The sequence below is a fragment of the Solea solea genome, chromosome 6 (genome assembly GCF_958295425.1).
Source record: "Solea solea chromosome 6, fSolSol10.1, whole genome shotgun sequence".
Taxonomy (NCBI): domain Eukaryota; kingdom Metazoa; phylum Chordata; class Actinopteri; order Pleuronectiformes; family Soleidae; genus Solea; species Solea solea.
In genome coordinates, this window is record NC_081139.1 from 26,166,983 (window position 1) to 26,179,841 (window position 12,859).

Here is a 12,859-nt window from a genome sequence, read left to right on the forward strand (position 1 = left end):
TGTTTGCAGGAAAAAATTATTTAGATGAGAATAACTGTGTGTGATTTTGGCATTTTCACATTTAGTACACGATTTGGGGATACAATTTATGAACTTTATTAATGATCTACATATTTATAAGTTGTGCTTTGCTGTGTTGAGTCACAAACTCGCAGCAGTGGACTAAGATCATTTTCACACCTAAATGTAGTTGTTTCATTGAAGTCTTAACTTGTGAGGTGGATTTCTCCAGATAAAGTGTCTGGTGTGATTAAACTGTTTGATTTCTTGGTTTTAGGGGTTATGATGTCAGATTTTTAGTATTTGTGACACATGTGCCAACGGCTTCAGTGTGATTTCCTGCAGGTGAGGCAGTGGGGAAAAAACAGTGTTGCAGTTGTAGCCATTATTGCAAGACAACACATGCTTTATTTACTTGATGTGTGTTGTGTTGTTTATGTGAGACAGTAGGAGAAAACCCCGAGTGACCAGGATAGTTAGAAGAATTGGATCCTGTCTTCATCTTCTGGTTAACTAAGACTATACTTTCAGGGATCATTTCTATAGTTTTAAACTTGAGAAATGTGTTTCTAAAGAGTTTGGTCTCGCTTACCACGATGATGAGTCGTGATGTTCTCTTCTGAGCATGAAGCTGCCATTGAGTAATGATTTGCTTCATATGCTCGTTGTCATTGATGACTGTTCTTTGCTTCTTCATGAAGCTCGGAGGAAGAGAATATGATTTGAGTGGTTGTTCTTCAGTGTTAATATAAAGTATCTGATCACTAGTGTTGCAGTCAAAACCATCTGAACTGTGAGGCCTAGACCACAGTGTATCTAGACCAAGACAAGACCAAGACTTTGAGGGGTCGAGACCGAGACGAGACAAGACCAAGACAGTAAAAATTGGACGTGGTCCCAGCCGTCTCCGTTAGCGTCGCTTTGCAGAATTTACACGTTGCACTTTGTTTTCTTTTGGAGGTATTTATGCTAAAAAGTCTTTGTGGTTCAGGTAACCAATTTTTATTATAGATGAGTTGGCTGACATCTTCTCACGGCCTCTTCTCCTATCACTCACATGCACTTTTGTGGGGGGCGTGGGAAAGGGGGGCATGTGAAAGGGGGCGAGAGGGGTGACAGCCGTTAACGGTGACAAAAATTTCAAATGATAAATGAGTCAAGTTATTGGTTGTACTCGAAGCAATACCATTTACGCAAAATCACACTAATGATATTAACAAGTTAATCTAAAAATGCACAGGCAATTTATTGATATCCCCACAGTTGTGGTCTTGACCAGTCTTGAAATAGAATCCCGAGTGCGCTTTGTCCGAAACCGAGACAAGCCCGAGTAAAAATACAGCCGATTCCGAGACCGAGACCTTCAAAAAGTGGTCATGAGACCAAGACAGATCTCAAGTACTACAACACTACGGTAAAGCTTGTAATTACTTGTGTTAATAGCTAGAAAGTGTTAGTTCTGTATTAAACTTAATGTTTCTGGTAAGTGGGAGATCTATTTGTGCTTGTTGGAAAAAAAATTTGGTTCAATTCTTTCATGTGTGGTTTTGGCATTTTCAGATTTAATGCATGATTTGTGGATACAATGTATGAACTTTATTTATAATCTGCATATTTATAGGTTGTGCTTTGCTGTGCTGAGTCACAAACTTGCAGCAGTGGACAAAGGTCATTTTCAAACCTAAATGTTGTCAAGATTGTAGAAAGAAATGTTTCATTGAAGTCTTAACTTGTGAGGTGGATTTCTCCAGATAAAGTGTCTGGTGTGATTAAACTGTTTGATTTGTGACACGTGCCAATGGCTTCAGTGGGATTTCCTGCAGGCAAGGCAGTGGGGAAAAAACAGTGTTGCAGTTGTAGCCATATAGCAAGACAACACGTGCTATATTTACTTGATGTGTGTTGTGTTGTTTATGTGAGACAGTAGGAGAAAACCATGAGTGACCAGGATAGTTAGAAGAATTGGATCCTGTCTTTACCTTCTCCTAAATTAAGACTATACTTTCAGGGATCATTTCTATAGTTTTTGACTTGAGAAATGTGTTTCTAAAGAGTTTGGTCTCGCTTACCACGATGATGAATTGTGATGTTCTCTTCTGAGCATGAAGTTGACATTGAGTAATGATTTACTTCATCTGCTCATTGTCATTGATGACTGTTCTCTGCTTTTTCATGAAGCTCAGAGGAAGAGAATATGATCCGAGTGGTTGTTCTTTAATGTAAATAACAGTTGTATGTTAATAATAAACTATGCCATGGAGTTCTCCCCTACGCCTTTCTGCATAAAGAACATGGTGGCATCCTACTTCAATGACCTGCAGATGAACTTTGCTCTCCAAAACTTCACCACAAGGTGGCAACAGTAGGAAGTAGGAATTGCCATGGGTTGTTGCATCTCTCCCATCCTGTCTGTGGCATCCTTTTGAGGTAATCCTCATTGGAGCGAGACAGATGGTTGGAGGGACCAAGCTACCGTCTGGGCAGAGACTACCCCCACTGAGGACGTACATGGATGATGTCACCAGCCTCCTTCAGACAGCAGCATGCACATCAGGACTGCTGAAAAGGATGGACGAGTTGATGTCGTGGGCACGAATGAAAATAAAACCAGCAAAATCATGGAACCTGTCTCTCAGAAGAGTCAGAAACGACAGCACTAGTTTCTTCGTAGAGGAGAGAAAATCCCACTCCTCTCAGAGAAACCCATTAAAATCCTGGGGAGGCAGTAACACAGCCGAGTTCACGGACAAACAAATGGGGAGAACTGTGATGAAACAACTATCATAAGGCCTGGCAAAGATCGACCAAAGCCAACTCCCAGGGAAGTACAAGGTCTGGTGCTACCAATTTGCGCTCTACAGGAGGGTGATGTGGCCTCTGATGTGGTGGATGAGATCCCCTCAGCCACCGCAAGTAAGATGGACGGAAAAGCCAACACATTCATCCAAAAGTGGTTGGGCCTGCCACGGTGCCTCTCCGAAACTGGCCTCTTCGGAAGGAACACCCTCCAGCTGCCGCTTCAATCTATCAGTCTGGTTTACAAGCAGGAAGAGACCAGGCTTGTTCTCTCAGTTGAGAGAGTCCACTGACCAGGCTGTAAGGAACACGAACCCCAAGGTTCGGACAGGCTGAGGTCGACCAAGCCGTCAGTCGTCTGCAACACCAAGAGATTGTCGGTAGATTCCAGGCAGGAAGAGCAGGACTAGGATGGGGAGAAGGGCCACGGTTCTGGTCCAAGGCCAACCACAAAGAGAGGAAGGAGATGGTGGTGGCGGAGGTGACAGGAAAAAAGGAAGAGTGTTACAAGATCAATGCCATGTTGCAGGGCCGAAAGGGAAGCTGGACAACCTGTAAGGGAGTTGTCAACCAAAACATCACCTAGTCAGACCTGTGGAAGATTCCACAGGCAAGGCTCAGCTTCCTCATCCACTCATCCTATGACACGCTTCCCTGCCCTCAGAACCTTCACCAGTGGTTCGGGAGTGAGGAATGCTGCACGCTCTGCAATACCCCTAGCGCAAGCCTCCAGCACATCTTAGCAGGCTGTAAGATCGCGCTCTCCCAGGGACGCTACAGATGCCGCCACGACCAAATCCTGAGAAAACTGGCCAAGGTGCAAGAGGAACCACGACAGGGCAGTAAAGGGGCACCATCAGCGGGTGGGGGTAGGAGAATCAGGCCAAGAGAAACACCTAGGCCATTTTCCCCTTACCAGGAGTGGAACATGAGAGTCGGCCTTGACAGGCAGCTCCAGTTCCCGGCGGAGATCACTGCAACATCTATCCACCCCGACATAGTGGTGTGGTCCACCAAGGCGGAATCTGTGTTCCTCATTGAGCTCACAATACCAGCTGAGGGGGGGGATGGAAGCTTCCTATGAACGCAAGAAGGCCAAGTACTCAGACCTGGCTGCTGAGTGTCAGGAGGCTGGCTGGAGGACCACCATCTACCCAGTGGAGGTCGGATGCCGAGGCTACATGGGGCTGTCAACCATACGCCTTCTGAGGGACACAGGAGTGAGGGAACCTGAAGAAGGCCACTAAAGAGATAGCGGAGGAGGCCAAGAAGGGGAGCTTTTAGCTCTGGCTGAGGAGGAAAGACAAGAGCTGGGGAAAAAACAGCTAACCCCCACAACAGCTGCAGGGGGTGACAGGGAGGCGTCCTGTCACTGCTCTGCCACCAGGAGACGTTCCAGGATTAATGGAGCGAAATGTTGGTGAATGGTGTTTCCTGGCTGATGACCCTGCAGCTGACCCGTGGGCACTGGAGGAGGTGCGACTGGCAGCAATGCCTAGCAGGTGTTCCACCTACAGTACCTGTACATTTCACTGATAATTAAGTCAGAAAGTGTGGGACATTATCAGTGTTGTACATGTAGGAATGACAGGGAAGCTAGTTATTCTCACTTACCTTAAAGTATTCGTTCACTTCTAGAGCTGGTATCATGGGTCTTTGAAGGAAACCTGAACATGAGGAGCTGTTTATCTTTATATTTGATTATTCTTTTAGAAGCTAGACAGGGCTAACTGATTTTTATCAAGAAAATAATCACAATCACATTCAAACTTACCATTCCAACAATACATACTTTATTGGTGGAAGTTTTTAGAAAATAAGCATGCTACAATCAACTTTAATGGTTCACAAACTGTGTGAGACAGTAGGAGAAAACCATGAGTGCCGAGGGTAGTTAGAAGAATTGGATCCTGTCTTCACCTTCTCCTAAACTAAGACTATACTTTCAGGGATCATTTCTATAGTTTCTGACTTGAGAAATGTGCTTGTAAAGAGTTTGGTCTCGCTTACCACGATGATGAGTTGTGATGTTCTCTTCTGAGCATGAAGTTGGCATTGAGTAATGATTTACTTCGTATGCTCACTGTCATTGATGACTGTTCTTTGCTTCTTCATGAAGCTCAGAGGAAGAGAATATGATCAGAGTGGTTGTTCTTAAGTGTGAATATAAAGTGTCTCATGTTAAATCTTATTGTTACTTGTCTTAACAGCTATAAAGTGTTAGTTCTGTATTTAACTTAATGTTTCTCTTAAGTGGGAGATCTAATTGTGTTTGCAGGAAAAAATTATTTAGATGAGAATAACTGTGTGTGATTTTGGCATTTTCACATTTAGTACATGATTTGGGGATACAATTTATGAACTTTATTAATGATCTACATATGTGTAAGTTGTGCTTTGCTGTGTTGAGTCACAAACTCGCAGCAGTGGACTAAGATCATTTTCACACCTAAATGTAGTTGTTTCATTGAAGTCTTAACTTGTGAGGTGGATTTCTCCAGATAAAGTGTCTGGTGTGATTAAACTGTTTGATTTCTTGGTTTTAGGGGTTATGATGTCAGATTTTTAGTATTTGTGACACATGTGCCAACGGCTTCAGTGTGATTTCCTGCAGGTGAGGCATTGGGGAAAAAACAGTGTTGCAGTTGTAGCCATTATAGCAAGACAACACATGCTTTATTTACTTGATGTGTGTTGTGTTGTTTATGTGAGACAGTAGGAGAAAACCCCGAGTGACCAGGATAGTTAGAAGAATTGGATCCTGTCTTCATCTTCTCGTTAACTAAGACTATACTTTCAGGGATCATTTCTATAGTTTTAAACTTGAGAAATGTGTTTCTAAAGAGTTTGGTCTCGCTTACCACGATGATGAGTCGTGATGTTCTCTTCTGAGCATGAAGCTGCCATTGAGTAATGATTTGCTTCATATGCTCGTTGTCATTGATGACTGTTCTTTGCTTCTTCATGAAGCTCGGAGGAAGAGAATATGATTTGAGTGGTTGTTCTTCAGTGTTAATATAAAGTATCTGATCACTAGTGTTGCAGTCAAAACCATCTAAACTGTGAGGCCTAGACCACAGTGTATCTAGACCAAGACAAGACCAAGACTTTGAGGGGTCGAGACAGAGACGAGACAAGACCAAGACAGTAAAAATTGGACGTGGTCCCAGCCGTCTCCGTTAGCGTCGCTATGCAGAATTTACACGTTGCACTTTGTTTTCTTTTGGAGGTATTTATGCTAAAAAGTCTTTGTGGTTCAGGTAACCAATTTTTATTATAGATGAGTTGGCTGACATCTTCTCACGGCCTCTTCTCCTGTCACTCACATGCACTTTTGTGGGGGGCGTGGGAAAGGGGGGCGTGTGAAAGGGGGCATGTGAAAGGGGTGACAGCCGTTAACGGTGACAAAAATTTCAAATGATAAATGAGTCAAGTTATTGGTTGTACCCGAAGCAATACCATTTACGCAAAATCACACTAATGATATTAACAAGTTAATCTAAAAATGCACAGGCAATTTATTGATATCCCCACAGTTGTGGTCTTGACCAGTCTTGAAATAGAATACCGAGTGCGCTTTGTCCGAAACCGAGACAAGCCCGAGTAAAAATACAGCCAAATCCGAGACCGAGACCTTCAAAAAGTGGTCATGAGACCAAGACAGATCTCAAGTACTACAACACTACGGCAAAGCTTGTAATTACTTGTGTTAATAGCTAGAAAGTGTTAGTTCTGTATTATACTTAATGTTTCTGGTAAGTGGGAGATCTATTTGTGCTTGTTGGAAAAAAAAATTTGGTTCAATTCTTTCATGTGTGGTTTTGGCATTTTCCGATTTAATGCATGATTTGTGGATACAATGTATGAACTTTATTTATAATCTGCATATTTATAGGTTGTGCTTTGCTGTGCTGAGTCACAAACTTGCAGCAGTGGACAAAGGTCATTTTCAAACCTAAATGTTGTCAAGATTGTAGAAAGAAATGTTTCATTGAAGTCTTAACTTGTGAGGTGGATTTCTCCAGATAAAGTGTCTGGTGTGATTAAACTGTTTGACTTGTGACACGTGCCAATGGCTTCAGTGGGATTTCCTGCAGGCAAGGCAGTGGGGAAAAAACAGTGTTGCAGTTGTAGCCATATAGCAAGACAACACGTGCTATATTTACTTGATGTGTGTTGTGTTGTTTATGTGAGACAGTAGGAGAAAACCATGAGTGACCAGGATAGTTAGAAGAATTGGATCCTGTCTTTACCTTCTCCTAAATTAAGACTATACTTTCAGGGATCATTTCTATAGTTTTTGACTTGAGAAATGTGTTTCTAAGGAGTTTGGTCTCGCTTACCACGATGATGAATTGTGATGTTCTCTTCTGAGCATGAAGTTGACATTGAGTAATGATTTACTTCATCTGCTCATTGTCATTGATGACTGTTCTCTGCTTTTTTATGAAGCTCAGAGGAAGAGAATATGATCCGAGTGGTTGTTCTTAAATGTAAATAACAGTTGTATGGTAAGTAATAAACTATTCCATGGAGTTCTTCCCTATGGCATCCTACTTCAATCATCTGCAGATGTACTTTGTTCTCCAAGACTTCACCACTGGGTGGCAACAGTACGAAGTAGGAATTGCCATGGGTTGTTGCATCGCTCCCATCCTGTCCGTGGCAGCCTTTTGAGGTAATCCTCGTTGGAGCAAGACAGTGGTTGGAGGGACCAAGCTACCCTCTGGGCAGAGACTACCCCCACTGAGGACGTACATGGATGATGTCACCAGCCTCCTTCAGACAGCAGCATGCACATCAAGACTGCTGAAAAGGATGGACGAGTTGATGTCGTGGGCACGAATAAAAATAAAACCAGCAAAATCATGGAGCCTGTCTCTCAGAAGAGTCAGAAATGACAACACCAGTTTCTTCGTAGGGGAGAGAAAATCCCACTCCTCTCAGAGAAACCCATTAAAAGCCTGGGGAGGCAGTACACAGCAGAGTTCACGGGCAAACAGATGGGGAGAACTGTGATGAAACAACTGACGAGAGCCAGAAGCACTGAACTGAATCACAACCAGTTCAGTGACTGAGTCAGACGGAGTCTGCGCTCTGCTCATGTGGAAAGAACTAAACTAGAACTGTGACATTCACAAACGAGTCAGATCATTTGAACGGCTCTTTTGAATGAACGATGAGAACCGAGTCACTGTTGCAAACCGTTAGTTTGCGAGCAGTTGCTTTTTTATGCAAATTGTCCGTGCTATTGTTTAGATTGTTTTTTTCCTATTCCTGTATTTTTATCTTAAACTGGTTTGTGCGGCTCTGTCAAGATGGTGCTTTATTTTCACATGGTGTGTCGTGACGTTTATGTGAGACAGTTGGAGAAAACCACGAGTGACCAGGGTAGTTAGTAGAATTGGATCCTGTCTTCACCTTCTCCTAAACTAAGACTATACTTTCAGGGATCATTTCTATAGTTTTTGATTTGAGAAATGTGTTTCTAAAGAGTTTGGTCTCGCTTACCATGATGATGAGCCATGATGTTCTCTTCTGAGCATGAAACTGCCATTGAGTAATGATTTGCTTCATCTGCTCATTGTCATTGATGACTGTTCTTTGCTTCTTCATGAAGCTCAGAGGAAGAGTATATGATCTGAGTGGTTGTTCTTTATTAGTGATGGTGAGATGAAGCCTCATGAGGCATTGAACCACTTGAGCCAATTGGTTCGAGAAAGGGTTCATTTCTCGAAGCTTCATGTGCACACGAAACCAACTACTGGCCAAGTGTATAATCACAGACAGCTGTATCTGAACCACAAAATGTGTGATGAATTGAATTGTTGTGTCTGTTAGAAATGACTATGAATTACAAAAAATGTATGACCAAATAATTGTTGTACATATGTGTTTAATAAATATTTTGAATGTATTCTGTGTGTGTAAATCTTCCCAAAATGGTAATATCATAATATGGCAGGTTGTGCAATGTTTTTCTGAAAATGGCATGGGCGTAATCAGGCAGAGGACAGTGAAAGTGCTTGTGGAACTAGGAAAAGGGCACAGATTCTGCTTGTGTAACTTGGACAATGATGTATAGGACAGGGGAAATGTCAATCATTTTTATTCAGAAACAGTAATGTTTCAACATTTGTTGGTTTTAAACGATTTCTTTTCTTTGACACAACCTCTCTGGCCTTGGAGAACACCCTTTCACAAGGCACAGAAGATGCCGGCGTGCACAAAAAGGCAAGTGCAAGTTTGTATAAGTTTGGGTAGAGCAGTTTTTGCCTCTCCCAGTACTCCAGAGGGTTTTCCAGTCTTCCTATATTTGGCTCAGAAAGGTACCGCTGGACCTCCACAGTGGCATCTGCAGTGACATTTTGAGACCTCCTTGCCTCCATGACGCTGGTGTCTAAACGATGCCACAGTTTGCTACCTAAGAGAAAACCACAGATCATGTTAGTAAGTGTTGACATAGGAATAACTGATGTCAAAATGTAAAATAATAGATTGCCTCCAGTGACATCATGAGAGGTAGAAGCCTGGGGGATTTCCTCTCTGCTTTGTTGTGCCCTTACAATGGTAGCACACTCTGAGGTCAGTCGCTTTATAGCTTCGGTGGCTTTTGTTTGACTGAAAAATCCAATCACTTTAAATCGGGGGTCCAGGAGTGTAGCAAGGGACATGATGCTCATCGACTGCGAAATATGAAGTTTCTCCCGTAGTTGCCTGATGAGCTGGTCTCCCATTTCCAATGCCACTGCAAGTGCCGGCTTTGCTACTTCCTCCTGAAAGTTTTGCTCCAGCATTTTCATTAGGGGGACTACTTTGGAGGCAGACACATTTTCCTCGGCTGACAGCTCTACAGTGGCATCATAAAAGGGAGACAGCAAAGAAAGGCACCCTCCAATAGTGTTAAACTCATCTGAAGTGATCATGGGCGTGTCATGATGTAGCCCAGCTAACGCTGCTCCGACTGGCTCCCGTAGCTCCACCAAACGTTGCAGCATCAAGTATGTGCTGTTCCATCTGGTCTCCACTTCTTGCATGAGCTTCATTTTCGCCATCCCCAGATGAAGCTGCACTTGTGTAAGCTTCTCCTTTAAAGATACAGATGAGTAGGCCATTAAATCACTGCAGCAGGAACACAGACAAACTAAGTGTTATCATAAATTGGAATAAAGGGAATGAACATACCTTAGCAGTGGTGCTGCTTCTAAAGAAGCCAACCAGCTTCCTTGCTTTGGCCCAGATGCCAGAGAGCACAGGGTTCTGGTCAAGTGCCTTCTTCACTATCAGATTCAGGGTGTGTGCAATGCAAATATGGTGCCGAAGCTTCAGCTCTCTCACACATGCAACCATATTGGGAGCACCATCAGTGACCATACATGTCACCTTATTAGTGATTCCCCATTCCTCCATCAGGGAGGCTTTCACACGAGCTATATTTTCAGCAGTGTGTGATTGGGGGAATGCCTGCACTCCCAACAGCACTGAGCTGAACCTGGTTTTCTCACCCACAAAATGGCATGTTACAGCCAGGTAGGCATCCATGTTGATGGATGTCCACATGTCAGAAGTAAGGCTAACAGCAGCCACCTTTTCAACTGTAGCCTTAGCCTTCTCCTTTGCTGACTCGTACTTGGCCTCCACCATGGCCTTCAGAGCCTGAAGGAAAACAAATATAATGCTGAATTTGTTTGAATTGTGAGACATACAATAAAGTAATCATTTGTTTCATTCATGCACCCATACATACCTGCCTTGTAGGGAGAACATAATTGGGATCCATTTTGGACACAAATGCCCTGAATCCAACATCTTCCACAATACTGAAGGGCTGTGTGTCCTTCACTATCATGGAGACAAGGGCTTCATCCAGCTCCTGTTTTCTGGTGGCTGTTTAAAAGACAGTAAATACAGTGTTACTTGTCTTTATGTGCACAATAAACAAAAGTAAACACCGTTGAACTAGACTAGTGCGACAGGACTAAAAATGGATGATGAAAACCCAGTTACCAGTGATGAGAATCAGCCAACCACGTCTCAAACCGAACTCGTTCCGAAAAAATGCTCCAATTCGGTGGTGTGGAAGTATTTCTGGTTCAAACAAGACGACGAGGGTCAGTCTAATGTGATTTGCAAGGCATGCTTTGCCGTCGTTGCAGCACCGCAAGCTAATACCACAAATCTTTACCAGCACCTCAAACTTCACCACAAAATGCAATAAGATGAAGCAGTACAAGGCAAGAGATCCGAAAGTGGTACTGTCAATTTGTTTTGTTTTGTCATGGTTCATGTGTGCAATAAACTTCACACTTCGTGAGGGAAAAAAATCATGCCAGAGAATCCTGATATCAATTGTAAGCTAAAAAATTGTGATTCGAATTTTCCCCCGAATCGTGCAGGCCTAGTGGTGTGATTAAAATGTTTGATTTCTTGGTGTTGGGGGTTATGATGTCACATTTTTAGTATTTGTGACACATGTGCCAACGGCTTCAGTGTGATTTCCTGCAGGCGAGGCAGTGGGGAAAAAACAGTGTTGCAGTTGTAGCCATTATAGCAAGACAACAACACATGCTTTATTTACTTGATGTGTGTTGTGTCGTTTATGTGAGACAGTAGGAGAAAACCCCGAGTGACCAGGGTAGTTGGAAGAATTGGATCCTGTCTTGGGGTCTCGCAGTCATTTTTTTCTAAAGAGTTTGGTCTCGCTTACCACGATTATGAGTTGTGATGTTCTCTTTTGAGCATGAAGTTGACATCTATTTCGTCCACTCACTGTCTTTGATGATTGTATTTTGCTTCTTCATGAAGCTTAGAGGAAGAGAATATGATCAGAGTGGTTGTTCTTAAGTGTGAATATAAAGTATCTCATGTTAAATCCTATTGTTACTTGTCTTAATATCCAGAAAGTGTTAGTTCTGTATTGAACTTAATGTTTCTCTTAAGTGGGAGATCTTATTGTGTTTGCAGGAAAAAATTATTTGGTTGAGAATAACCATACGTGATTTTGGCATTTTCACATTTAGTACATGATTTGTGGATACAATTTATGAACTTCATTAATGATCTACATATTTATAAGTGGACTAAGGTCATTTTCACACCTAAATAGAGTTGAGATTGTTTCATTGAAGTCTTAACTTGTGAGGTGGATTTCTCCAGATAAAGTGTGTGGTGTGATTAAACTGTTTGATTTCTTGGTTTTAGGGATTATGATGTCAGATTTTTGGTATTTGTGACTTATGTGCCAACGGCTTCAGTGTGATTTCCTGCAGGTGAGGCAGTGGGGAAAAAACAGTGTTGCAGTTGTAGCCATTATAGCAAGACAACAACACATGCTTTATTTACTTGATGTGCGTTGTGACGTTTATGTGAGACAGTTGGAGAAAACCATGAGTGACCAGGGTAGTTAGAAGAATTGGATCCTGTCTTCACCTTCTCCTTAACTAAAACTATACTTTCAGGGATCATTTCTATAGTTTTTAACTTGAGAAATGTGTTTCTAAAGAGTTTGGTCTAGCTTACCACGATGATGAGTTGTGATGTTCTCTTCTGAGCATGAAGTTGACATTGAGTTATGATGTATTTCATCCACTCACCGTCATTGATGACTGTTCTTTGCTTTTTCATGAAGCTCAGAGGAAGAGAATATGATCAGAGTGGTTGTTCTTTAATGTAAATAACAGTTGTATGTTAATGTGGCGAGAGTAAGAAAGAAACCTAACTAAATAATAATTGTTGAGAGTAAGGAGCCGACAACGCCACTTTGGGACTTTCACCCAAAGATTATATTATCCCAGGTAAAGGACACGCAAGTAAGTACTACTCAATGAATGCAGGAGACGTGATTCCAAATGTTAAAATAATACACACTTTAATAAATTGTTTAAAAGCACAATGTGTTCACTCAAAATCAAAAGAAAATAAATCTGTGCAGACCTAGGCTTGTGGTGAAATGAAGCTAGTGAGAGGAGGAGTCTAAATCAAAATACTCAATCACCAGGTTATGTGACAGGCACACACGCACACACACACACACAGTGAATACCCAAATCCCAGGGGACACAGC

At 42.3% G+C, this 12,859-nt stretch overlaps 1 protein-coding gene and 8 non-coding genes across 9 annotated transcripts in view; all 9 read left to right on the forward strand.

The window, feature by feature from the left end:
• klhdc8a (kelch domain containing 8A) overlaps positions 1-12,859 on the forward strand; it is a 77,799-nt gene that overhangs the window by 19,817 nt on the left and 45,123 nt on the right. The gene's annotated exons all lie outside the window — the stretch shown is intronic.
• On the forward strand, positions 516-731 carry LOC131461812 (small nucleolar RNA U3). The gene has a single exon (XR_009240721.1). It is a non-coding gene; the product is annotated as a small nucleolar RNA U3 (small nucleolar RNA).
• On the forward strand, positions 1,993-2,208 carry LOC131461806 (small nucleolar RNA U3). Its single transcript, XR_009240715.1, has one exon. It is a non-coding gene; the product is annotated as a small nucleolar RNA U3 (small nucleolar RNA).
• LOC131461804 (small nucleolar RNA U3) lies at positions 4,730-4,945 on the forward strand. The gene has a single exon (XR_009240713.1). It is a non-coding gene; the product is annotated as a small nucleolar RNA U3 (small nucleolar RNA).
• LOC131461814 (small nucleolar RNA U3) lies at positions 5,581-5,796 on the forward strand. Its single transcript, XR_009240722.1, has one exon. It is a non-coding gene; the product is annotated as a small nucleolar RNA U3 (small nucleolar RNA).
• LOC131461808 (small nucleolar RNA U3) lies at positions 7,063-7,278 on the forward strand. The gene has a single exon (XR_009240717.1). It is a non-coding gene; the product is annotated as a small nucleolar RNA U3 (small nucleolar RNA).
• Positions 8,231-8,446, forward strand: LOC131461815 (small nucleolar RNA U3). The gene has a single exon (XR_009240723.1). It is a non-coding gene; the product is annotated as a small nucleolar RNA U3 (small nucleolar RNA).
• Positions 11,423-11,631, forward strand: LOC131461822 (small nucleolar RNA U3). The gene has a single exon (XR_009240730.1). It is a non-coding gene; the product is annotated as a small nucleolar RNA U3 (small nucleolar RNA).
• On the forward strand, positions 12,239-12,454 carry LOC131461817 (small nucleolar RNA U3). The gene has a single exon (XR_009240725.1). It is a non-coding gene; the product is annotated as a small nucleolar RNA U3 (small nucleolar RNA).